Consider the following 25,488-nt stretch of genomic DNA (forward strand, 5'->3'; position numbering starts at 1 on the left):
TCTCCCAGTCTGACCGAGTTTTGGCCGGGGGCGTATTTTGGGGTTAGTCTGGAGGCAAGGATCACATTGTCGGCTTACCTGAGTGATAGTGGCATATAAATTTTTGACAACGATACAACGATTGTTTCAATCAGATGTGTGTTCTAGAAAGCCTGTGGAAATTACTGCTTCAAAGTCAACACTTCATTTCAATGCACTCTGTATCACTCGCAGCCTTGGTCATTTCGAAAAGGAGCCACACTCTATAAAAGGCTTCTAAGTAGTTAGGCCCTAGTGTGTTTTCTAGTGCCCTTCCTTCACTAGTAACCACGAAAATGGGAAGGGATTACTAGCTCTCTTTCAATGGTAGCCCACCCCTTGCAGTTGTACGTCTCTTTTGGTTAGTATTATTGTATTATGGCTTACCTTCGAGGAAAATCAGTACCTCAACCTTTGCTGCTTTCTTTGCCTCTCCATCCGCCAGCTCATTTCTTTCCTCCAATTTTAAGCTCACCCTCTAGTGTTCCTTAATATGCCTTTTCAGGTAGCTGAACTGCTTTCAGCAGCTGGATTGTCTCTTCTTTCCCTGTGAGGTCAGCAGTCCCCTCTCTTTCCAGATGGCTCCATGTGCACGTATGACTCCAAATGCATTCCTTGGGTCTATGTAGATGGTTATTCTCCTCCCTTTTGCCCTTTCCAGGGCACGGGTCAGGGCAATTATCTCAGCCTTCTGCGCAGAGGTACCTGTTGGTAATGGTCCAGACTCGATTATCTCTCTGCAGGTTGTCACCGTGAACTTTGCAATGTCGCTTTCCTGTCAGTGAACCAGGTCTCTGCATCGTCCGGAGGAGTGTCCCTTAAGTCTGAGCGGCTGGAGTAGGTAGCTTTGGTGGTCTCTAGGCAACTATGGTGTCCACTGAGAAAAGAAGCTGAGTTGACAATATTAGTCACCACTATCTCTACATCGTCTTGCTCTACCATGATGGCCTGGTATTTCAGAAACCTCTGTGTGGTCCAGACTCGATTATCTCTCTGCAGGTTGTCACCGTGAACTTTGCAATGTCACTTTCCTGTCAGTGAACCAGGTCTCTGCATCGTCCGGAGGAGTGTCCCTTAAGTCTGAGCGGCTGGAGTAGGTAGCTTTGGTGGTCTCTAGGCAACTATGGTGTCCAATGAGAAAAGAAGCTGAGTTGACAATATTAGTCACCACTATCTCTACATCGTCTTGCTCTACCATGATGGCCTGGTATTTCAGAAACATCTGTGGTGAGAGCCAGTGGCCACCCTTTACTTCCAGTGCTGCGGACACTGTGTGGGACACTAGCACAGTCATTTTTGTCCCAGGGTAAACTTGCGTGCCTCTTGAATATTCAGCACGACTGCTGCTACAGCTCTGAGGCAACCTGGCCATCCTTTGGCTGTTGCATCTAGTTGCTTAGAGAAGTAAGCAACTGCCCTTCAGTAAGGGTCCAAGTCCTGAGCCAGTATTCCCTGGGCAATTCCTTGCGTGGGAAAAATAGAAAGAATGGTTTACTTACATCTGGAAGTTTCAAAGCTGGAGCTGACATGAGGGCACTCTCTCTAGCTGGCGAAAGGCCCATGTGGTGTCTTGTGTCTACTGGAGATCTCTGTTTCCATTGGCAATAAGAGCATAGAGGGGTCTGGCGAGCAGTCCATAATTATAAACCCACAGCTGGCACTACCCTACCATGCCTAAGAGGGTTCGGAGTTCTTTCATTGTCTGGGGTTTCAGGGTTTGGCATACGGCTTCTTTGCTTTAAAGTCTGCTGCTCAGCACTCACTTCTTACCCCAGGTAGATTATCTTCTGTTTCACTACCTGTGCCTTTTTCTTTGAGACTCTGCATCCTTGGAGTCCTAGGAAATTCAAAAGGCTTACCGTCCAGGCTTCTCTCGCTTCCCTCATCCGAGTGGCTACTAGAAGATCGTCCACGTACTGCAACAGCCTCCTTTCCTCTTGTGGAGCTTCCTGGGACTCTGGGTCTTTGCAAGCTGTTCTCCAATCGGAGTGGGGAATCTTGAAGCCTTCAGGCACATGGACTATGTGAGCTTGAGTTTGAATGCAAAAATTTCCTGGCTGGCTTCATGGATAGGGAGGCAAAAGAAGGCATCTCTTAGGCCTAAAACAGTGAACCAGGTTAGCTCAGGTGTTAAACAAGTCAGTAAGGCATATGGATTTGCTACCAGAGGGTATAAATTCTGTGTTATCTTATTGACAGCCCTTAATCCAGTACTATCAGTTATTGGGCTGATTCCTTCCTTATTTTCCTTTTGAGGGTACTACTCAGTTCTCACTAGTTGTGTTCTTTCCTTAAACTTGATGCTCATGGGGGAGCATCTTTCAGTCTCCCTGGTACAGCAGAGGCCCATACCCTTGAAAACACTTGTTTACTTATTCTAATATCTCCTTACTAATGTCTTTCTTAATTTCAGTGTCTGTTAATGTTAAGCCTAACATCTTTATATCATTTGCCTCCAGAGTAACCTTTCTCATTTGAGAATGTTTAGCAAATTGAGCGAATTGTACAAAAGCTTTTAGGTACACATAGTACACATATTACTTTAAAGGTTTGCACAAGGATGCTTTCTCAGACTGGCCAGTTGTTCAGTTGTTCCCCACACTGCGACATAAACATTCTCCACAGGTACTGAAGTTTTAAAACTGAATATATGGCCCTTGTGTCAACAAAAATTCTTCCCTTTTGAGGAGGTCATCTTTACCCTTCCTCCCTTACCTCGGTAAGGAGCCTTTAGCAAATCATATGTACTCATTTTGTGAACTGTGATTGCTTTGCATTTCAGCACGATAATCCTTGCCTGATTTCATACGTTGCTATCTTATGCTGCATGCTGAACAACATGTTTGATTTGCTTTCTCTTTGCCTTGTTTTTCCTTTTCAAGAAATCTGGGTGATTCCTTAAAACACAAAGACATTTCAGCATACAAAACTCTATCCCATTTATCCTCCTATTTTAAAACAGTACTAACAGCAATGAAGTATTATAAATCTTTTTATTTTCTGAGCTGCTCCTACTGGCAGCCTTCTCTCAGTGAGCCCCTCCCAAAAGGGGCTAATTTAGGAACCTTTTTGCTCTGGTCAGTTCTCATTATTTATTTCTCCTTGCCCTATCTTGCTTCCACTCAAACCTTTTTACAGACCTTCACAGTAGTTTCTCAACTTTCCTCCTATACACATAGCTCCAGGTGGCAGGTATCAGATGTGGTTCCCACACACAAGTTCTAAGACCTTAGGTTCTGAATCCGCTTGACCAGAAACCTCTAATTTACATGTGCCCTGACACTTATTAGAACAGCAAAACCAGTGTTTCTCATAAACACCGCACTGCAATAATAACTGCACATCCAGCTTTTGCTCACAGGCTATTCTCGTTTTCCCTGGGGAGACGGGGCAGCCAGAGCTGTCCCTGTGCCCAGGGGACAGCCACTGTCACCTCACACAGCATGCTAATCAAAACTGTGACATAGACACTATATTCTGAGCAAACAAAATATCAGTCTTTTCTAGTTCTCTTCTTGCACAATCTAATTAAGCTCTGTGTCTACTTACACTTGTTTTACTGCTTTGCAAAAGGCTGTGCTAGTCACAGCCGAAATTCTGATATGCCCTCAGACACCGACACACGCACCCGCACCCCCCCTTTATCTCAAATTCGCTAGAGCCAAGGCTTGAATTGCTGTGAGGGGGGGAATTCTTGGAATTCCTTTAACTCTATCGTAATTAAGCATAAATCACCGTACTATAGTTCTCTTATGTAAAATGCCACTCTTGTTGCAACAAAATCTTAAAATCTCCACAAACACTACTATACAATCTGAGAATCAAATTACCACAATGCAGAGGAAGAAAATCACCACACAAAACCACTGGGAAAGGGCATATCTCTCAAATTCCTCGCTTTTCTCAACACAACACAGCATACCATAATTCAGCATTTACTCACACCAATTTTCTTGGACACAATCAAAATCAAACATCCAAGGCAAAGGAACTCTCTGAGCTCATACTCATACTCACGGTTAAAATGTACCAGATCTACACAAATCACTACATTTAAACACGATAAATACCATCACTGACATTCTTCCACTCGCTTCTCTGCGGGGCACTTCTGTCCCTGCCCCCGCAGCCTGCTGCAGCCGGCGCCTCAGGCCTCACTCGGCTGCTTCAAACATGGGTAGTACTGACCCCCCCGCACTGTAGATTTATTCTCTTTTATACACCATACACTTATACACTTGCACGATTAGAAACACAGTGCACCGACCACACAATGCACACAATAACCATACAGCAACACAGTGTCCGGACATCACACACACACAAACAAAGCACACATGGGCTCAACAGTTCTGCTCTATCAGAACTATGAACCCCCAACCCACACATACACGGGTTCACCCGGCTCACCCCCAGAGCCTCTAGCAGTCTGCTCTATCAGAACGATGAACCCCATCTCTAATACAGCTGCTCTATCAGCTGAAGCCAGATGTCTCTGGGTGGTTTACTCCCTTGCTCTCCTTTCCCTCCCCCGGGGGCCCCTCAGCACATACCGTATCTTCCTCTGCAGGCCAGCAGGTCGTTGTCTGTCCTTGCAGGTGGCAAGTTGAGACGAGCGGAGCCCCACCAGGAAAAAATCCTAGGGTGCGCTTTGGAGGTCCGTCTATCCCCCCTGCCCCTGCGGGGACAGAGAACTCCTGGCTGGCTCACCATAATGTTTTGCAGAGAAAAGAAGAAACCTCACAACTTTATAAAAGTTGTAAAGCCCGGTATGCTTATTTACGACGCGCGCTGGACTCAAGTCCCCCAACAAGGCATGCGTGCCTCTGAAGACCTCGATTCTTTTTATCTTCCTTCCAAATGCATATGCATACAGTTTCACATTAAGTTCATACATATGCATTCCATGTGACATTTAGCACCAGTTCTTCTTTATCAAAGGAATTTCTAAGTCGGGGGCAAATCCACCTTGTGGTCTTTTCTGTTTTTCTTTCTTTGTCTCCTTGCTGTCTTGGCATGCGAGTTTTCCTTCAGCTTTGGCCTCACAGACTTTTCACCTCTCTTAGACATTTCACCTAATTCAGAATGGATCTTTACTCTGTCTCAGTTTTGACTTTGGGAAAATTTTTTTTTTTTTGCTTTTATTTAAGTGTCCATGCCATGTCCCTCATACCTTTCTCCCTATGGTGTGTACTCCTCGTTGACTTTTCCCCCTGCTTTTGCAACATCGGTGAGCTTAGTTTTGGCATGTGTAGGTCCTTTGCAATGCAGCTCATTTCCTCATAGGCCATTTTGTGAAGGCACAAAAATTCCCGATTTTCTGGTTTTTTTCAATTGCATTTCATTTGATCCTATCTCCTTTCCAGAGTGTTTGTAAGGCTTTCTTTTCAGGGTCGCAAGATTCCCTTTCTCTTCCCGATCTTTCCTTTAGGGAAGCGAAAGGGAATCTTGCGATTTCAATGGGGACCAATAGAGGAATCTTTGGTGCTTGTCCCTGCCCTTGATGGCATGCCATGCCTTTTGATGGCTTTGACTTTGGGAAGGATTTTTTCCTTTTTTTTTTTTTTCATGTATCAATGCCATGTTCCTCATATCTTCCCTTCCAAGTTGTGTCCTCTTCCTTGATATTTTCCCCTGGTTTTGAAACATCTGTGAGCTTAGTTTTGGCATGTTTTTGTGTTTTGCAGTGCACCTGATATAATCCCGGTCCGTTTTCTTGTAATCGTGGAATTTCACAAATTTTCTTTTTTTCTCCTCCAATTGCAATTCCTTTTATGCTATCTCCATTCCAGCGTGTTTATAAGTCCTTCTTTTCTCTTTTGGCCTTCAGTGGGGATAAATTTTGGCAAGCTTTGCTGCATGTGCCTGCACTTGCTGGCGTAAGGCCTGACTGCATTTTGATGGCTTTGACTTTGGCAAAGATTGTTTCATTTTCGGTTTTTTTCTGAAGTATCCATGTAATATCCCTCATATCTTGCCCCCTAAGTTTTGTCTCCCTCCTTGACTTTTGCCCGTTTTTTTTTCCAAAATCTGTGAGCTTAGTTTTGGCATGTGTTGGTCCTTTGCAATGCAGCTCATTTCCTCACAGGCCATTTTTTGAAGGCACAAAAATTCCCGATTTTTTGGATTTTTTCAATTGCATTTCATTTGATCCAATCTCCTTTCCAGAGGGTTTTTAAGGCTTTCTTTTCCGGGTCGTAAGATTCCCTTTCCCTTCCCAAACTTTCCTTTCGGGAAGGGAAAGGGAATCTTGCCATTTCAATGGGGACCAGTAGAGGAATCTTTGGTGCTTGTCCCTGCCCTTGATGGCATGCCATGACTTTTGATGGCTTTGACTTTGGGAAGGATTTTTTTCTTTTTTTTTTTTTTTTTCATGCATCCATGCCATGTCCCTCATATCTTCCCCTCCAAGTTGTGTCCTCCTCCGTGATGTTTTCCCCTGCTTTTGAAACATCTGGGATGTCGCAGACATTTCTCCACAGAAATCCTTTCTTTCGGATTTCTGCGTCTTCTGGCGTCCAGATGCTTCAGAAGACAAGGTAAACAATTATTATCAGCTGCTGTGGAATGCAACAGGGACACCTTGATTGGCTCATTTCCTATGTTTACAATTAAGGGCCAATCACCAGTGCAAGCTAGGGGACTGAGTCCTTGAGCACAACTTTGTTGTAGATTCTTTCTTTCTATTCTTTTCTAGCCTAGCTGCTTGGCAAACCTCTCTCTATATTCTATTAGTATAGTAATAATGTATTATATATAATATCTTAATAAATCAAGCCTTCTGATTCAAGAAACAAGATTCACCATCTCTCTATCACCAGCTGCGACCCACTCAGGCGCGGTAATATCTGGTGACCCCTCGTGTAAGAGCAAAAATTAATGTAATAAGACCAGAGGAGCAAATTGCTGCACTGGGTAAAAATCCTGTATGTGTAGCATTTGATGGTTGCTTTGAAGTGACCACAAAAGTGGATTCAAGCCAGGAGCAGAAGAACTGAAGATCCTGATTTGGACATAGTTCACAGCCAAGGCTGACCACAACAGAACCTTCTTCTGAAAAACCTTCAGGAAACATGGTAGATAAGAGCAGCATACCTGCAGAGCTGGCCAGAGCAAGCTGGACTTTTGAAAAAGGTACTGTTCACTTTTCTATCCCTGAGGGTTCAGCCGCGAGAAAATTATGGCTGTTGATATGGGGGAGATACCCTTTGAAGTACGTGGTTGGTTTTACTCCTTCAGAGACGAAATTCATGGCCCTCTGGAAACATTGGTGCAGGGAAGATGGTTTCCTTTTGTCAGAAACAGATATCTATGAATTCTTTCGATGGGCAAAGCTTTTTGGGTTCTTTGCTGATGTCTTATATGCTTTAGATGCTTTCGTCTGGGAGTGCATGGACTCGATTATTCAGCGTGTCTACACTGAGGGACGCGTGTTGCCTTCTACCTATCCAGCATTTATAAAGCTTTTTCCAGTCCTGAAACGCAGAGCAGCTTGTTTTCAATGGATCTCTAATTGTTATGGCCAAGCTCCGTTTCCACCACCCTTGGCAGAAGACCCGGTGGGTGATGACTTTGGGTTTTTTCCCCCCCTCTGCTTCGCGGCGGGGGGGGCTGAAACTTCGCGGCGCAAAGAAGTTTTTTTTACTCTTGCTCCGGAGCATGCTCAGATGGAGTGTTCTCCTTCCCCCCCTTCTCTCTCTCCGGGGGGATGGGAGTGGCCGCTCAAGCCAGCGCCGGCCTCTCAGACTCCGCCTTCAGACATGGGGGCGAAACCGGTCTCTGCGGCTTCCTCCACGCCCCTGCTAGAGCCGTCACTCCAGGAGATCCTGTCTCCGCCTCTCCAGGAGATCCCGCCCGCGGTTGCACTGGCATCCCCGCCTCCGCCAGAGCCTGTGTCGGAGAAGACAGAAGAAACAGCAATGTCGGCCATTGACCTGTTGCTAAGCAACAGCGACGCTCCGCCGCTTGTCCCAGCTCCGCTGGTGCCCGTGCCGTGCCTGCCGCCGCTTTCAGAGCCAAGGGACGCGCCAACAGCGTGTTCCCGCGCGTCCCCGCCGCCTCCGCAGCGGACCCCAGAGTCAGCGGCAGAAAACGGAGTTGAACCTGCAGGACCCTCGGAGCAGCCCGCGGCTGATCCCACTCTCAGCCCGGTTCCCTCCCCAGTTCCGGCTCCCTCCCCGCTGCTTCCACCGGACGTCCCAGCAGTCGCCCCGGCGGGGGGTCTCTCCTTCCGTGGAGCGGAGGCTGCCCGCCAACTCACTGTTGTGGCAGTCCAGCTGCCTGTTTTTAAGATCAGCATTCTCGGCGGTTTGGGGGGTGGTTTTTCGGGGATTGTCCCATGGAGGCCTCCGCCTCTCTTGTGCCCTAGTGGCATGGGGGGGCAGGTGCATCCAGAGAGTTCTGCCTCTGATCCCCAGCCCGGAGGGGATGGGGATGAAGCCATGGGGCAGATGAGAGACAAACCCGATGCATTGCAGAGGGAGAGGGCACAGTTGGAGGAGACCATAGCTGGTTTGCTGTGGGAAACAAACATCTCCAGACCCCAGATGGGATTGCTGGGGAAGGCTTCTATTTCCCTGCTTCTGGCATGCCTCAGTGGTTTAGGGGAAAGGAAGCGTCTCACTACCCGTGCTGCCATTGTGCTGGCAGCAGGGTTCAGGCCTGTGGATATGCAGAGCCTTCCTTATGAGTTTGGCCTGGGCAGTTGGGCTCAGGAGGTTCCTGGGCCAGGGCCATCACTTGGCCTCCTGATGTTTTTGGGGATTTTGGTTTGTCCTACCGGTCCGGGTCCACCTGTGCGAGCCAGTTTTGGGGTTCCTGGTCCAGCATGGGCCAGGGCCCCCAGGGCCTTCCCTTCTCTGGCACTGCTCTGCCTGGCTGCTGCTTTTTTGCTTTTCGATCAAAAAAAAAAAAAAAATTTAAAAATTAAATAAAAAAGATTGAAAATAGTGTGGGCAGCAGCTCTGAAGCGCTGAAGCACTGAAAGGCCAGAAAGGACATTTCAAAATTGTTCAAATTGTTTTAAATTGTTTAAAATTGTGTTAGGCTTTTTCAGGACAAAAAGGACTCTAAGGACTCTCAGATGTCCAAAAGAAACAACTTCAGCTGATGGACTGTTCCTGAAATTCAGCTCTGGACTCAAATTCTCTTTACATTGTATTTTGCATTTTTCTTATATTATAGCATTGTTTTAGTGATTTGTTAGTTATTGTATATTCTATAGGTGAAGGAATTTCCTGTTCATTCCACATCAGCATTTTTCTTTTATTTTATACAATTTAGAAAGGTGACATGTCGCAGACATTTCTCCACAGAAATCCTTTCTTTTGGATTTCTGCGTCTTCGGGAGGCCAGAGGCCCCCGAAGAGAAGGTAAACAATCATTATCAGCTGCTGTGGAATGCAACAGGGACACCTTGATTGGTTCATTTCCTATGTTTATAATTAAGGGCCAATCACCAGTACAAGCTAGGGGACTGAGTCCCTGGACACAGCTTTGTTTGGGATTCTTTTCTATCTATTCTTAGCTTAGCTAGCAGCTCTGCAAACCTCTCTCTATATTCTATTTAGTATAGTCATAGTGTATTATATATCATATAATAATAAATAAGCCTTCTGATCAAGATACAAGATTCACCGTCTCTCTCTATCACCAGCAGCGCCCACTCAGGTTGCTGTAATACCTAGCTGTATTCCAGAAAGAGGAAAGGGACACCTTCAATGGTTAATATGTTTGGCATGAGAAAACAGCAAGAAATGTACCGCAAAATACTTGAGTCAGATCAAGTGCGTTTCTCTAGTGAGAAGTTTGCACTTGTTCTTTCTTGTCTGTGCCTTTACTTTTCACAGAAGACAGGGGAGCATTTCATTATTACTGTTCTTTTGTTTTCTTTTGTTGGCCTCTCTCTTTCCATCTGCAATTAACAAATTTGCCTTTCTTTACTGGCTTCTCTTTCTTTACTTCTACAAGTTTACATGAGGTCATCCAACCTTATCATCAATGTTCTCAGACAGTGGAGAGAAGTAGAAGGTACAGCTAAATGGATAAAAGAAACCCACAAAAATAGACAGGTTTTTACAGTCTTCTGTGAGAACATTAGGACACAAGATGTCTTTGAACTGAGTAATGCTCTATTGATTTAACTTTTAGTCCACTCGTTACTATTATTACACGCGTTTGTCCTTTAGTACAGAGCCTTGGAACTAATCCAGGCCAATACTTTGGCTAATTTTGTTTTATTTCTAGTGAGGACTTTGTTTCTTAAGGAATAGTCCAGAGAAAGAGCGTCCATGGTACAGTTACGGGTCATAAATTCTGGTACAGTTTGTGCTGGTAATACGTCTAGGAAAGAAAGGTTTGAAGGAAAGAAAGGTTTGACATCTTTTTTGACTTTCAAATGGAACCACGATTTGAAAAACCTAAGAGTTGCGGTTCCCCCCCCACCCCACACCCCAAGTACTTCTCTTTGCAATATTACTCAGGGATTACACATAAAAGCCCACCCTGTAAAATACGTTGCAGATACTTTGCAATAAGTGCAGCTTAGCAGCTAGAGATGATAACGTGGGTTAAATAACATTGCTTCTGCAGTGATGGAAACTCTGTCTACGCAGACATACTCAACAAAGGTTACGATGGCTTAGCTCCTGTGCTCAAGTTAACGTGCATTTTAGAACTTCCCAAGAAGGTGAATTCAACCTCCTTCATTGCTCTCTGCTGGAGTCCCAAGAGAATTTCAGTCTGCTTTTTGTCATTTACAGCTGTCACTGCTTAGCTCTTGAACATGAGACTCCCTCATGACTGATGAAAGTTGTCTAGTTAAGAGTGGCTGAAAGACATGGTCTTGCTCTAGAAGGAGATGAGAAGGTTTCTGCAGTCTTTGTCATCTCTACTGCTTGTGATTTCTATACAAAACCAGTGGGAAGTTTTCTGAAGGCAGTCCAAAAGCTGGCAATATGGACAGCTTACAGCCGAACACTTGCTGCAGTGCAACCATGGTGACACCAGAAAGGACTTCAAAAATTTAAAAGGGCAAACAAAGCAGTTGGAAGGAAAAGAACATGAACCATTATTCCATTTTTCTAATCTATCTTTCAATCATCATTTTCGTGCAGTTTCGCGGCTTGCGTTGGTATCCCTCCGAAGGAATCTGAGACAGAGTAAGCTTTTGAATGGAGTAGAAGTGAGAAACGCAGGCCAAGTTGCCTTTTTTGCCATCAAATACCAGTTACGCTTGAACTACCCTTTGCTTAAGGTGCTTAGCTTACACTAAGAATTGATTAGCACATTTTGATGTGAGCAAATTTTACTGTCATGACTGAGTAAATTTTGCTGTCACTCAGAATTTTACTGTCGTCTGAATAGCAATGTTTGTGTCAAAATAGTATTTTGTCTCCTGTATCTGCAGCAGGTAAGCCTTTTGCTGTCAGCAGTGTTGCTTAACCTTTCATGTCATATCCCTCTTCACATCCATCTTCTGCTTAAGGCTTATTAATCTACTTTAGAATTGGCACGTGGAATAAGACTACTTTTCCTTTTGGAAAGCTAATGTCATTTGACCTACTTAGAGCAAATAATTCATTAATTGCAAGTCCCCAGCTAGCATCTTTTCGGCATATTATAACCTTCTAAATAAGTAACAAAAGCACTCTCCAATACATTACTTCTTAAGCACACAAAATGCTTCCCTCCTTTGCTGTTGGCATCTCTAAAATGAACCGCATGTCTGCAGTATTTTAACATGCGCCATATTTAGCCAAGTCATTCATAACAAACAAAAAGCAGTCCCTTCAATTCAATAAGAGTTTTCAATTGTTCTTGAATATACAAAACATACTCTTAACCGTAGGCATTGCATGCAGATTTAATGGTCGTGAAAGCAAACCCTATGTTTCTCTTGTGATAGAAGGGTTTTCCACAGTTTTCCACAATTGTTCTTGGCACACTTTTCTACTGATATGACTGTTAGGAAACTTGAAGGTACTTCTAAGGTACTGTAGTAAGCAGAAAAGGAGGAGAGGTTGTGCCTTATTTTCTGGCTTCCTTTGGTTTTCTTTTTGGTTTTCTTCCTCTTGCTCTTTTTCATGTCACCTTTCTAGATATTGTGATTTAGATTGGTAGTTTACTAAGCTGTGTTTTCTGTCGGGAATTCTTGTAAATTCCGAAAGGAACCCAGCTGGTGAATAGGCATCTTGTTATGATTTGCTAGCTGCATAGAAAATCTTCCTGCTGCTCTAAAATGCTTTGATTTGATACGCATTTTTATCACCATTCAAATGAAAAGAGAATGGTTCCTCTAGCCACTGCTTTTGTATTGGATTCAGTTCAGTGTTCGCTAACGGTGCAAAAAAGTCCTGCTGGAAGAAAGGATCTGCATAGAAATTGACCAAGACACGTGCTACATGGGTCTTGGAAATGTCTGAAGTTTCTCTACCTTTCTGGCAGTCTGTCTTCACAGCAAGACTTGAGGAGGGCTTTTGCTAGCATTTCTTTGACAGAAAGCAAGAACAAAGCAAGCAAAATGGAGCAGCAAAAGAAGATAGCAGCAAAAGGCACATTATCCCCTCTGTTATTCATGCATCGATGGAGTATACCATCTATGCATACTAATAAATGGGGATTCCAGACAAAGGAGCAAATGCAGATGAATTTCAGGGAAGGAAATTAGTGGAGAGCTAACTGCAGTCCCTCGACTTCACAAGAAATGGTGTCCGATAATCCCAACCAGAAAGAAATAGAACTCCATTTTCAAATGGGTTGCCACCTATGGTCCTCTCTTCTTCCTATATGAAGGAACTGTGTTTTGAATCAGTCTTCAAGATGGGATGGCTAAAGACCTTAGATGCCTCCAATTTTATTTTTTTTTTTTTCCAGAAGCAACTGTCTCAAAACCTCTTTAAAGCTGACTTTTTCCCTTAAGATGCCATCATTTAAAAGAGCACCTTTTCATTTAACAGGGTATTTCAAACATCATTTACGAATTTAGACTAAAAGTAACACTTTTCCTAGTAGTCTTTCATTTTCTGCAGCTCAGTGCTAACATAGGCCGCAAAGAAGAGAACAGAGCACAGCTCTTTCTGGAGCATCTTGAACAAATGCCCTTGCTTATGTTCTAATCATTCACTTCACCAAAATACCTAATGATGAAGAAAAGGCTGTTTACATGGCAATGAATGAGTGTGATTTCTCAAGTAGAATTTGGGTTCTGCTGGGGCTCTCCCTTCTAGAAATGAAGCTGGGTTCACAATGTTAGTTACCTGAATGGTTACGTCATCTGATTCAGCCAAGATGGCCTGGTATTTTAGGAATCTGGAAGGCGACAACCAATGGTTGCCTTTCTGTTCCAGAACGGCTGATACAGTGTGAGATACTAACACAGTCATCTTTTGGCCCAGCGTGAGCTTTCTGGCCTCTTCTATGTTAATTATCACTGCAGCCACTGCCCTCAGACAGCCTGGCCATCCTTTACTTTCTTCATCCAATCGCTTGGAGAAGTAGGCCACAGCTCTCTTGTGTGTTCCCAACTGCTGTGCTAGGACTCCTAGGGCCATCCCTTGTCGTTCATGGGGGAACAGCCAGAATGGTTTTGATACATCTGGAAGACCTAAGGCCGGTGCTCTCATTAGCTCCAGCTTCAACTTCTTGAAGGCCCCTTCTGCCTCGGGAGTCCAAACTAGAACGTCCTTAGTTTCCTTCAACAAATCGTACAGTGGTTTAGCGAGTATCCCGTACTGGTAGATCCATAGCCGACACCAACCTGTCATCCCCAGAAAGGCGCGCAGATCTCTCACTGTCTCTGGTTTAGGCATCTGACAGATGGCCTCTTTTCTAGCTGCTCCCAGGGATCGCTGTCCTCTGGAGACTTCGTATCCCAGGTACACCACTTCTTTTTGCACCAGCTGTGCTTTCTGTTGAGACACTCGATATCCACTTAAACCCAGGAAATTTAACAAGGAAATAGTCCATTCAATGCATTCTTCCTCTGTCACTGTTGCTATTAGGAGGTCGTCTATGTATTGCAGAAGGGTGCCATCTACCAGCGGCCTTTCCCACTGTTCTAATTCTTTGGCTAACTGATTCCCAAAAATTGTAGGAGAATTAGTCCATCCTTGGGGCAATACCGTCCAGGTAAGTTGGGTCTTTCTTCCTCTATCTACAGATTCCCATTCAAAGGCAAAAATCTTTTGACTCTCGGGAGCTAAGGGAAGGCAGAAGAATGTGTCTTTCAAGTCTAATACGGTGAACCAGGCTAAATTATCCTTCAGTCTAGTTAAAAGCGTGTATGGATTAGCAACTACTGGATGCAATGTCTTGGTTATTTCGTTTACTGCTCTCAGATCCTGAACTAGTCTATAAGCTCCATTAGGTTTCTTTACTGGCAGGATTGGTGTATTAAAATCTGATTCACATTCTACCAATAACCCCAGTTCCAGAAACCTTTTGATTATGGGCTCAATCCCCTTCCTGTCTTCTATTCTCAAAGGGTATTGTTTTCTTACCACCGGTCTTGCCCCGTTTTTAAGTTCCACAACAATCGGTGCTGCTTGTTTTGATTTTCCAGGTATATCAGTAGCCCATACTAATGGGTATGCCTCGCTCAGGATTCACTCAAAATTGTGATTCTCAGATTTAGGTTCCACACAACTGATTGTTAGGCTTAGGGCTGTAATCAGTTGTTCTTCTTTTACTTGAAATTCCAATCTGTTCTTATTGAACTTTATTATGGCTCCCAAGTTCTCCAGTAAGTCTCTCCCTAATAGAGGCTTTGGTGAATTTGGCAAATACAGAAACTGGTGAATTCCCATTTGTTTTCCAATTTTGTATTTGATAGGTTTCAAAAAGTAAGCTTTTTCTGGTTGGCCTGTTGCTCCCACAACTTGTACGAATTCATCACTCTTAGGTACCAATTCTTGATTTAAAACTGAAAAAGTTGCTCCCGTATCAATCAAAAAGTCCAATTCCTTTTTACCTTCCCCTAGCTCCATTTGAACCAGTGGGTCTGCTAGGGTACGGCCCACCGGTCCCCCTCATTCACTGTCCTGATGTGCGATAGTAGTAGTGTCCATTGATCTTTCTCTTGATTGAGGGCACTCACGTTTCCAGTGTCCCGTTTGGAAGCAATAGGCACACTGGTTTGGCCCTATTCTAGCTGGGTGGGGTTGGAACCTCCCTCCCCCTCTCACTGAGTAGCCTCTACCCCTACCCCTGGTATTAGGTCCCAAATGGTTTGTATTTTGAGCTGCTACTGCTACAGCCACTACTCGAGCTAGCCTCTTATCTTCCTTTTTCTTTTCCTCTATTTCTCTATTATTATATACCTTCCATGCCTCATTCAGCAACGCCTCCAGGTTTTTATTTGCTGGATGTTCAAGCTTTTGTAATTTCTTCCTGATGTCTGGGTTACTCTGTCCCATCATCAACCCTAGCAAGTGCTGTTTCCTTTCTTCCGTTGCTGGGTCCAGGGGTGTGTATTGTCTCATGGCTGCCCTAAGTCTATCCAAAAACTCTGACGGGGTCTCATCCTTTCCCTGCCTACTGTCATATAGCATTGACCAATTGATAGCCTTAGGGATCGCATTACGCAAGCCCATCGCGATCAGCTTTCTATACTGCACCAGTCGTCGATAGTGCTCTTCGTTGCCCGGGTCCCATTCTGGTTTACTGCTGGGGAAATTATCTTCTAGTCTCCCTGATAATACTTGAGCATGTCGTTTTCCTGTCTCCAATACGAGTTCCCTTTCTGTATCCGTCAATTCTGACAGCATCACCTCTATATCTTCCCAATCAATATCTAAATTCTTTGCCATTAATTCAAACCTCTTCGCTACTCCCTCTGGATTCCTCCTGAAGTTCCTTGCCTCATCCCTCCAATTGTTCAGATCACTCGTGGAGAACGGCACCTTTACCCTAGTCCTTTCTCCTACCATTGGCAGAAGTTGTCGGAGAGGAGCTATTGTATGATTCCCTTCTTTTTGCTTTGCTTCCCTCTGTGCTACAGATCTGGTATAATACGAATGACTGGTCCCTTCCCCGGGATCTTCCTCCTGTGCCTCAATGTCTTCCCTATTCTTTCTCTTCTCTTTTCTCTTTCCCTTTCCCTGTTCTTCATCTTCACCTTCTATTTCTGTTAATTCTTTTCCTACTACTCCCCTAGCATGGTTTACACAGTCCAACCGCCTCTCGCTCTGCATCTGTCGCCTTTCTTCCCGCATCTGCCGGCGCCTATCCTGTTCCGGGCTACTGTCCTCATCTTCTGTTCCCCTTCCATCTCTCTTATCCTCTATCTGAATTACTATATTCAGCTTCTGTGAGTTGTTCTCTGCCTCCCTTTCGCACATCTCATTGTCATTCTTCTCACTATACTTCAGCTTAGAGACGTCGCCTCCTAGTGAGTTACTTTTATCCCCAGTCCTCGGTGTGCTGGTTTCTATTCTACAGGTACCTGATTTTCTAAAACCCCCATTCCTGGGTGTGCTACTATCCCCATATGGACTTAGTTCGGGCAGGCTGCGTGTTTCCCCTCGACTCTCTGCTTCATGTGGACTGCCTTCTTCCCTCTCAACTTCTAGTCTGGGTGGGCTGTCAGCATCCCTGTAGCTCCCCGACCCCTGTGGACTATCTGGTCCCTGTGGACTGCTTTCCCTCTTGTCAATCCCCGATTTTAATGGACTATCCTCCTCCCAAGTGTTGTCTAGTTTCTGAGGGCTGTGCCCAAACTTAGATTTCCACCATCGTTCCAGCTCCTTTAATGGGCTAGGGTCCCCTTGTTCCTCCTTTGGCCTGGGAAGAGGCCCTTCCCGTCCCGGGGCAAATGGATGGTATTCCCACAGGCTTATTTCGCTCTCCTTTCCACTATCCCTTCTTGTTAATTTAAGACATTGTTGCCCAATGCTACATGCATCACAGCAACGTTCTTTAGGCTTTGAACCTTTCTTATCTTTTTCCAGGGCTAGTACTAAGGGGTCCTGAGGTGCTACGTTTACTCCGCACTCTTTTTGCCACTCCGGTTTATTTCTTAGGGTAAAGAACATGTCAGCATACATCACTTCGTCCCATTTATTAAGTCGGCGGAGGAAAAGCATCAATTGCAAAATAGTGTTATAATTAGTTGTTCCCTCCAGCGGCCATTTCTCATTGTCATCTAACTTATACAACGGCCACCACTGTGTACAATATTTAAGGAGTGTCTTTTTACTTATGTTTCCCCCCAGGATCCCTCCCAAATCCTTCCAGTGCTTTAGGATACATCCTAAGGGGGTTTTCATATTTACGTCCTTACTCTGTTGGCCTCCCATCGCTATTCCCTGTGTCTGTCTAACCAGATCAGCCTCTTTCTCGCATGTACTGTATACCAATTTATTTTAACACTTCAAACACACAATCTTCAATCGCTTTGTCCTTTTCCGACCTGGCTTCTCGCGAAGACCAGGAAATGCGGAGTGGGACTCCCTCTCGCTTCGCAGCGATGCTGCGTCTCATTCACTCTCACTCATACCCACACCTTTATGAAATAGTTCCTACCTTATGGTCTATATCAGAACGGACTGTTTTACCAGGTTTGGTCACGAGAGGTCGCCTACAGACCGCGAGATACCGGTTTGCCAAACTCATGCAATCACAACTGTAGACAGTATAACAATTGCAGGGGGGGTGACAAATTTCTTCCCAGACGTCTATCAACTTATTCTCTTCTAAAAGATTACAGAGAGAGCGACAAGATGTTTCCTGTAAGATTTTGCAACAGATACATACAAAAAGATCACCGGCTGACAGACTTCTCAGAGAGCAATCTTAGTTCTTAACCCTTAATCCACAGTATTATAACATTAAATACAATATTGAAAACAGTTTCCCACACAGTAAAAACAGACCAAAGATACCAAGATAAACAAGTACTCCTTCCAACCAAATGCTGGGACTCTAACCCAGTAACTGGGACTCTAACCCAGTCGCAGGACTTTAACCTGCGTTTCTATTTCTGGGACTCTAACCCAGTAGAGATTCTTTTACTGGGGCGTCCCCCAGCTTTCCCATCGGGCAGTCACGTCTGACCCCCGTTTCCCAACAAAGCGCTTTATTCCAAAACCAATAATTAATTGAAATACCTCTTAATTGGAGCAGGAGATGCAGGGTACTCTTCGTCCACCGAAAGCACTGGTCCGGGGGGGAGTCTCTTCTGACACAAGTTAGTCAGGGGCGCCAGAGGGTCCCGACCCCGGACCCGGCTCGGGGAGGACCCCTCAAGGCCTGGATCTCCTGTCTGGTGCCCATCTGGGTCGCCAGAAAATGATGCCGAATTTTGCCCCAAAAAGGCGAGAATAACTGCTTAAGAGACTCAGTCTAAGTCAGATAAGCAGGAGGTATTTTATTACGACGCGTCGGAGAAATCACAAAATGGATTTCTAAATCATGTACAGCAAAAGCGAGTTTTTATACAATTTTAACAAGGATTACATCATTTATTACATGCATATTCATAGGCAGGCGGGGTCTTCCGGGAATTCCTGGTTTTCCTTAGTTAAATTTTAAGCTTTTCCTAATTTGGACTTCTTACTGTTATCTTTGGCATGTTTTTCCATGGCTTGGCTGAAGTTACTGTTGTACTTGGCTTGATCCTAGCGGCTTGGCAGGTCACTTTAACTTATTGGCTTCCACTTCTGTTTCTTCAAATACCCTAATTCCAAAGTTTCTTCTGTGAGTGTATTTTAGATTACCTTATCCAAATATTGTGAGTGTGTTTTACATTGCCTTATCTAAATATCTGATCAAAGTTCTTCCTGAAAGTGTATTTTAGGTTATTTATTAACTGCTGCGATTCCCTTGATATATTATGAGTGTCTTTTAATTCTTTTATTTTTCAGAAGCTATTAGCCATTATAATAAATGGCTTCACCTTTCATCTAATACGTGTAGGAAATCATAAATCTAGGCATAGAAACTTGGAGTGCAAATTTGAAATTCTTTGGATTTGAAGCACATTTTATATGAATACTGACTTACAGATGACTAAAAGATGTTGATGGGCATTTGAGCTGACAAGTTTTGAAAAAGTGCACGGAAATTAAAATTGAAACCACTAAAATGAAAAACTTCTTGCCATTTTCTTTTTCCTCTCCTATTCAAAATTGCATATGTCAGATATCAGCGCTTCATGCAAAACTCTCAGATGCTCTCAGAGAAAAAGCTTTTCTTTCAGACTAAGTTGCGGTTGACGTAGAACACTAGCAGGAGTGAAAGTTTTTCTGGGCATCGGGGCAGCACCTTCTCCTTGGATTTGTGTGCAGAATGCATGTTATCCAAACTGGAAAATAGATCCCAGCTCTGTTCTATTCATCATTCTTACTGCATCAGGCCTGAAGATTCTGTGAAAAGTAGCCTGTGGACGTTGAAGATAGCGCATGTGAAACAGATGAGAGGTGATGGAGAAGTTCAGGGAGAGAAGAAAGAGCATATGGCCCAGTACAGACACCAGAAAGTATTTCTTCACGTGATCATGGCAAATCCCAGGAGTCACTTGGTACTATCAAACCAGCCCGACTTGGCACTGGTGCCACCTTGGGTCTGGGAACCATCCTGCGTATCGTGGATGTTCAGGAGATAGCCGGCCACTCCCAGCCACAGGCGCCCAAACATAAACCTCGGCCATTTTCCCTGGCAAAAAAAACTCAGCTGCCCCACTTTTGTTTGTCAGATTGCAGGAGTAACTTGGTAATATCAAACCAGCCCATCTTGGCACTTGTGCCACCTTGTGTGTGGGAACCCTCCTGCCTATCATAGATTTTCAGGAACCAGCAGAACACTGCAGGCAATTGTCCCCCAGAGAAAAACCTTGGCCCGTTACCCTGGAAAGCAAAACTCGACTGTCCCCCTTCTGGATGGCAGATTGCACGAGCCACTTGGTACTATCAAACCAGCCCGACTCTGCAATGGTGCCACCTTGGGTCTGGCAACCATCCTGCGTAACATGGATTTTCAGGAGACAGCTGGCCACTCCCAGCCACAGGCCCCCAAAAAAAAACCACGGCCCTTTTCCCTGGCAAAGAAAACTCAGCCGCCCCTCTTCTGGATGGCAGATTGCAGGAGCCACTTGGTACTATCCAACCCGCCCGACTTGGCACTGGTGCCTCCTTGGGTCTGGGAAGCATGCTGCCTATTGTGGATTTTCAGGAGCCTGCCGGCGACTCCCAGCCATAGGCCCCCAAACACAAACCACGGCCCTTTTCTCTGGGAAAAAAAACTCACCTGCCCCGCTTCTGGATGGCAGATTGCAGGACCACATGATTCTATCAAACCAGCCTGACTTGGCACTGGTGCCACCTTGGGTCTGGGAACCATCCTGCCGATCATAAATTTTCAGGAGCCAGCCGGCCACCCTCGGCCATTGGCCCCCATGCACAAACCACCGCCCTTTGCCCTGGCAAACAAATCACACCTGCCACACTTGTGGATGGCAGATTGCAGGAGCCACTTGTTGCTATCAAACGAGCCCGACTTGGCACTGGTCCCACCTTGGGTCTGGGAAACATCCTGCGTATCATAGATTTTCCAGAACCAGACGGACACTGCAGGCCATAGGCCCCCAGACACAAACCTTGGCCCGTTTCCCTGGCAAACAAAACTCAGCTGCCCCGCTTCTGGATGGCAGATTGCAGGAGCCACTTGGTATTATCAAACCAGCCCGACTTTGCAGTGTTGCCACCATGGGTCTGGGAAACATCCTGCGTATCCTGGATTTTCAGGAGCTAGCCGGTCACTCCCTGTCACAGGCTGCCAAAAATAATCTCGGCCCTTTTCCCTGGGAAAAAAAAGTCACCTGCCCCGCTTCTGGATGGCAGATTGCTGGAGCCACTTGGAAGTGCCAAATAAACCGGACTTGGCAGTGTTGCCCCCTTGGGTCTCAGAACCATCCTGCATATAAAAGATTTTAAAGAGCCAGCGGGCCACTCGCAGCCAAAGGCACCGAAAGAAAAACCATGGCCCTTTCCCCTTGCAAACAAAACTCACCTGCCCCGCTTCTGGATGGCAGATTGCAGGAGCCACTTGGTACTGTCGAACCAGCCCAACTTGTCACGGGTGCCACCTTGGGTCTGGGAACCATCCTGCGTATAATGGATTTTCAGGAGCCAGCCGGCCACTCCAAGACATAGGACCCCAGACACAAACCACGGCCCGCTTCCCTGGCAGAAAAAACTCACCTGGTCAGCTTCTGGATGGCAGATTGCAAGAGTCACTTGGTACTATCAAATCAGCCACACTTGGCACTGGTGCCACCTTGTGTCTGGGAACCATTGAGACGGAGTGGGGATCTATTCTGAATTAGGTGAAGTGCCTGAGGGACGTGAGAGGTCTGTAGGGCTAAAGCTGAAGGAAAGGTCGTATGCTGAGACAGCAAGGAGACAGGGAAAGAAAAACAGAATTTACTGCAAGGTCGATCTGCTCCAGACTTAGGAATTCTTCTGATAAAGAAGAACTAGTGTTAAATGTAATGCGGAATGAATATGTATGAACTTATTGTGAAACTGTATGCATATGCATTTGGGAGGGGGATAAAAGACGACCTGAGGCCTTCAGAGGTGCGCATGCCTTGTTGGGGGACTTGCGTCCGGCACGCCGTAAATAAACATACCGAGCTTTACAACTTTTATAAAGTTGTGAGGTTTCTTCTTTTCTCCGCAAAACATTATGGCGAGCCAAGCCAGGAGTTCTCTGTCCCCGCAGGGGCAGGGGGGATAGACGGACCTCCAAGGCGCGCCCTAGGATTTTTTTCTGGTGGGGCTCCGCTCGTCTCAACTTGCCACCTGCGAGGACAGACAAGGACCTGCTGGCCTGCGGAGGAAGATACGGTATGTACTGAGGGGCCCCCGGGGGAGGGAAAGGAGAGCAAGGGAGTAAACCACCCAGAGACGTCTGGGTATAGCTGATGGAGCAGCTGTATTAGCGACGGGGTTCATCGTTCTGATAGAGCAGACCGCTGGTGGCTCTGGGGGTGAGCCGGGTGAACCTGTGTATGTGTGTTAGGGGTTCATAGTTCTGATAGAGCAGAACCGCTAGAGGCTCTGGGGGTGAGCCAGGTGAACCCGTGTATGTGTGTTGGGGTTCATAGTTCTGATAGAGCAGAACTGTTGAGCCCATGTGTGCTTTGTTTGTGTGTGTGTGATGTCCGGACACTGTGTTGCTGTATGGTTAATGTGTGCATTGTGTGGTCGGTGCACTGTGTTTCTAATCATGCAAGTGTATAAGTGTATGGTGTATAAAAGAGAATAAATCTACAGTGCGGGGGGGTCAGTACTACCCGTGTTTGAAGCAGCCGAGTGAGGCCTGAGGCGCCGGCTGCAGCAGGCTGCGGAGGCAGGGACAGAAGTGCCCCGCAGAGAAGCGAGTGGAAGAATGTCAGTGATGGTATTTATCGTGTTTAAATGTAGTGATTTGTGTAGATCTGGTACATTTTAACCGTGAGTATGAGTATGAGCTCAGAGAGTTCCTTTGCCTTGGATGTTTGATTTTGATTGTGTCCAAGAAAATTGATGTGAGTAAATGCTGAATTATAGTATGCTATGTTGTGTTGAGAAAAGCGAGCACTTTGAGAGATATGCCCTTTCCCAGTGATTTTGTGTGGTGATTTTCTTCCTCTGCATTGTGGTAATTTGATTCTCAGATTGTATAGTAGTGTTTGTGGAGATTTTAAGATTTTGTTGCAACAAGAGTGGCATTTTACATAAGAGAACTATAGTACGGTGATTTATGCTTAATTACGATAGAGTTAAAGGAATTTCAAGAATTCCCCCCCTCACAGCAATTCAAGCCTTGGCTCTAGCGAATTTGAGATAAAGGGGGGGTGCGGGTGCGTGTGTCGGTGTCTGAGGGCATATCAGAATTTCGGCTGTGACTAGCACAGCCTTTTGCAAAGCAGTAAAACAAGTGTAAGTAGACACAGAGCTTAATTAGATTGTGCAAGAAGAGAACTAGAAAAGACTGATATTTTGTTTGCTCAGAATATAGTGTCTATGTCACAGTTTTGATTAGCATGCTGTGTGAGGTGACAGTGGCTGTCCCCTGGGCACAGGGACAGCTCTGGCTGCCCCGTCTCCCCAGGGAAAACGAGAATAGCCTGTGAGCAAAAGCTGGATGTGCAGTTATTATTGCAGTGCGGTGTTTATGAGAAACACTGGTTTTGCTGTTCTAATAAGTGTCAGGGCACATGTAAATTAGAAGTTTCTAGTCAACGGATTCAGAACCTAAGGTCTTAGAACTTGTGTGTGGGAACCACATCTGATACCTGCCACCTGGAGCTGTGTGTATAAGAGGAAAGTTGAGAAACTACTGTGAAGGTCTGTAAAAAGGTTTGAGTGGAAGCGAGATAGGGCAAGGAGAAATAAATAATGAGAACTGACCAGAGCAAAAAGGTTCCTAAATTAGCCCCTTTTGGGAGGGGCTCACTGAGAGAAGGCTGCCAGTAGGAGCAGCTCAGAAAATAAAAAGATTTATAATACTTCATTGCTGTTAGTACTGTTTTAAAATAAGAAGATAAATGAGATAGAGTTTTGTATGCTGAAATGTCTTTGTGTTTTAAGAAATCACCCAAATTTCTTAAAAAGGGAAAACAAGGCAAAGAGAAAGCAAATCAAACATGTTGTTCAGCATGCAGCATAAGATAGCGACGTATGAAATCAGGCAAAGATTATCGTGCTGAAATGCAAAGCAATCACAGTTCACAAAATGAGTACATATGATTTGCTAAAGGCTCCTCCCAAAGTAAGAGAAGAAGGGTAAAGATGACCTCCCCAAAAGGGAAGAATTTTTGTTGACACAAGAGCCATATATTCAGTTTTAAACAAAACTTTAGTACCTGTAGAGAATGTTTATGTTGCAGTGTGGGGAACAACTGAACAACTGGCCAGTCTGAGAAAGCATCCTTGTGCAAACCTTTAAAGTAATATGTGTACTATGTGTACCTAAAAGCTTTTGTACAATTCACTCAATTTGCTAAACATTCTCAAATGAAAAAAGTTACTCTAGAGGCAAATGATATAAAGATGTTAGGCTTAACATTAACAGACACTGAAATCAACAAAAACATTAGTAATGAAATAATAGAATAAGTAAACAAGTGTTTTCAAGGGTATGGGCCTCTGCTGTACCAAGGAGAGTGAAAGATGCTCCCCCATGAGCATCAAGTTTAAAGAAAGAACACAACTAGTGAGAACTGAGTAGTACCCTCAAAAAGAAAATAAGGAAAGAATCAGCCCAATAACTGATAGTACTGGATTAAGGGCTGTCAATAAGATAACACAGAATTTATACCCTGTGGTAGCAAATCCATATGCCTTACTGACTTGTTTAACACCTGAGCTAACCTAGTTCACTGTTTTAGGCCTAAGAGATGCCTTCTTTTGCCTCCCTATCCACGAAGCCAGCCAAGAAATTTTTGCATTCAAACTCAAGCTCACATAGTCCATGTGCCTGAAAGCTTCAAGATTCCCCACTCCGATTAGAGAACAGCTTGCAAAGACCCAGAGTCCCAAGAAGCTCCACAAGAGGAAAAGAAGCTGTTGCAGTACGTAGACGATCTTCTAGTAGCCACTCAGATGAGAGAAGCGAGAAAAGCCTAGACAGTAAGCCTTTTGAATTTCCTAAAACTCCAAAGATGCAGAGTCTCAAAGAAAAAGGCACAGGTAGTGAAACAGAAAGTAATCTGCCTGAAGTAAATAGTGAGTGCTGAGCAGCAAACTTTAAAGTAGAGAAGCCGTATGCCAAACCCTGAAACCCCAGACAATGAAAGAACTCCGAACCCTCTTAAGCATGGCAAAGTAGTGCCAGCTGTGAGTTTATAATTATGGACTGCTCGCCAGACCCCTCTATGCTCTTATTGCCAATAGGAACAGAGATCTCCAGTAGACACAAGACACCACATGAGCCTTTCGCCAGCTAGAGAGAGTGCCCTCATGTCAGCTCCAGCTTTGAAACTTCCAGATGTAAGTAAACCATTCTTTCTATTTTTCCCACGCAAGGAATTGCCCAGAGAATATTAGCTCAAGACTTAGACCCTTACTGAAGGGCAGCTGCTTACTTCTCTAAGCAATTAGATGCAACAGCCAAAAGATGGCCAAGTTGCCTCAGAGCTGTAGCAGCAGTCGTGCTGAATATTCAAGAGGCATGCAAGTTTACCCTGAGACAAAAATGACTGTGCTAGTGTCCCACACAGCGACCGCAGCACTGGAAGTAAAGAGTAGCCACTAGCTCTCACCACAGAGGTTTCTGAAATGCCAAGCCATCATGGTAGAGCAAGACGATTTAGAGATAGTGGTGACTAATATTGTCAACCCAGCTTCTTTTCTCAGTAGACACCAGAGTCGCCTAAAGACCATCAAAGCTACCTACTCCCGCCGCTCAAACTTAAGGGACACTCCTCCGGACGATGCAGAGACCTAGTTCACTGACAAGAAAGCGTCACGGTGACTACCTGCAGAGAAG

At 45.0% G+C, this 25,488-nt stretch overlaps 1 protein-coding gene across 1 annotated transcript in view; it reads right to left on the reverse strand.

The window, feature by feature from the left end:
• Positions 1-18,224, reverse strand: part of LOC134433074 (uncharacterized) — a 137,652-nt gene extending 119,428 nt beyond the window's left edge. The window contains exons 1-2 of the mRNA XM_063181968.1: positions 18,123-18,224; positions 17,539-17,742 (exon numbers count right to left, since the gene is read on the reverse strand). The gene's annotated coding sequence lies outside the window, so the exon portion shown is untranslated. The remainder of the gene's footprint in view (positions 1-17,538; positions 17,743-18,122) is intronic.
• Positions 18,225-25,488: the final 7,264 nt, after the last annotated feature.

This window comes from Melospiza melodia (assembly GCF_035770615.1).
Source record: "Melospiza melodia melodia isolate bMelMel2 chromosome W unlocalized genomic scaffold, bMelMel2.pri SUPER_W_unloc_1, whole genome shotgun sequence".
NCBI lineage: Eukaryota > Metazoa > Chordata > Aves > Passeriformes > Passerellidae > Melospiza > Melospiza melodia.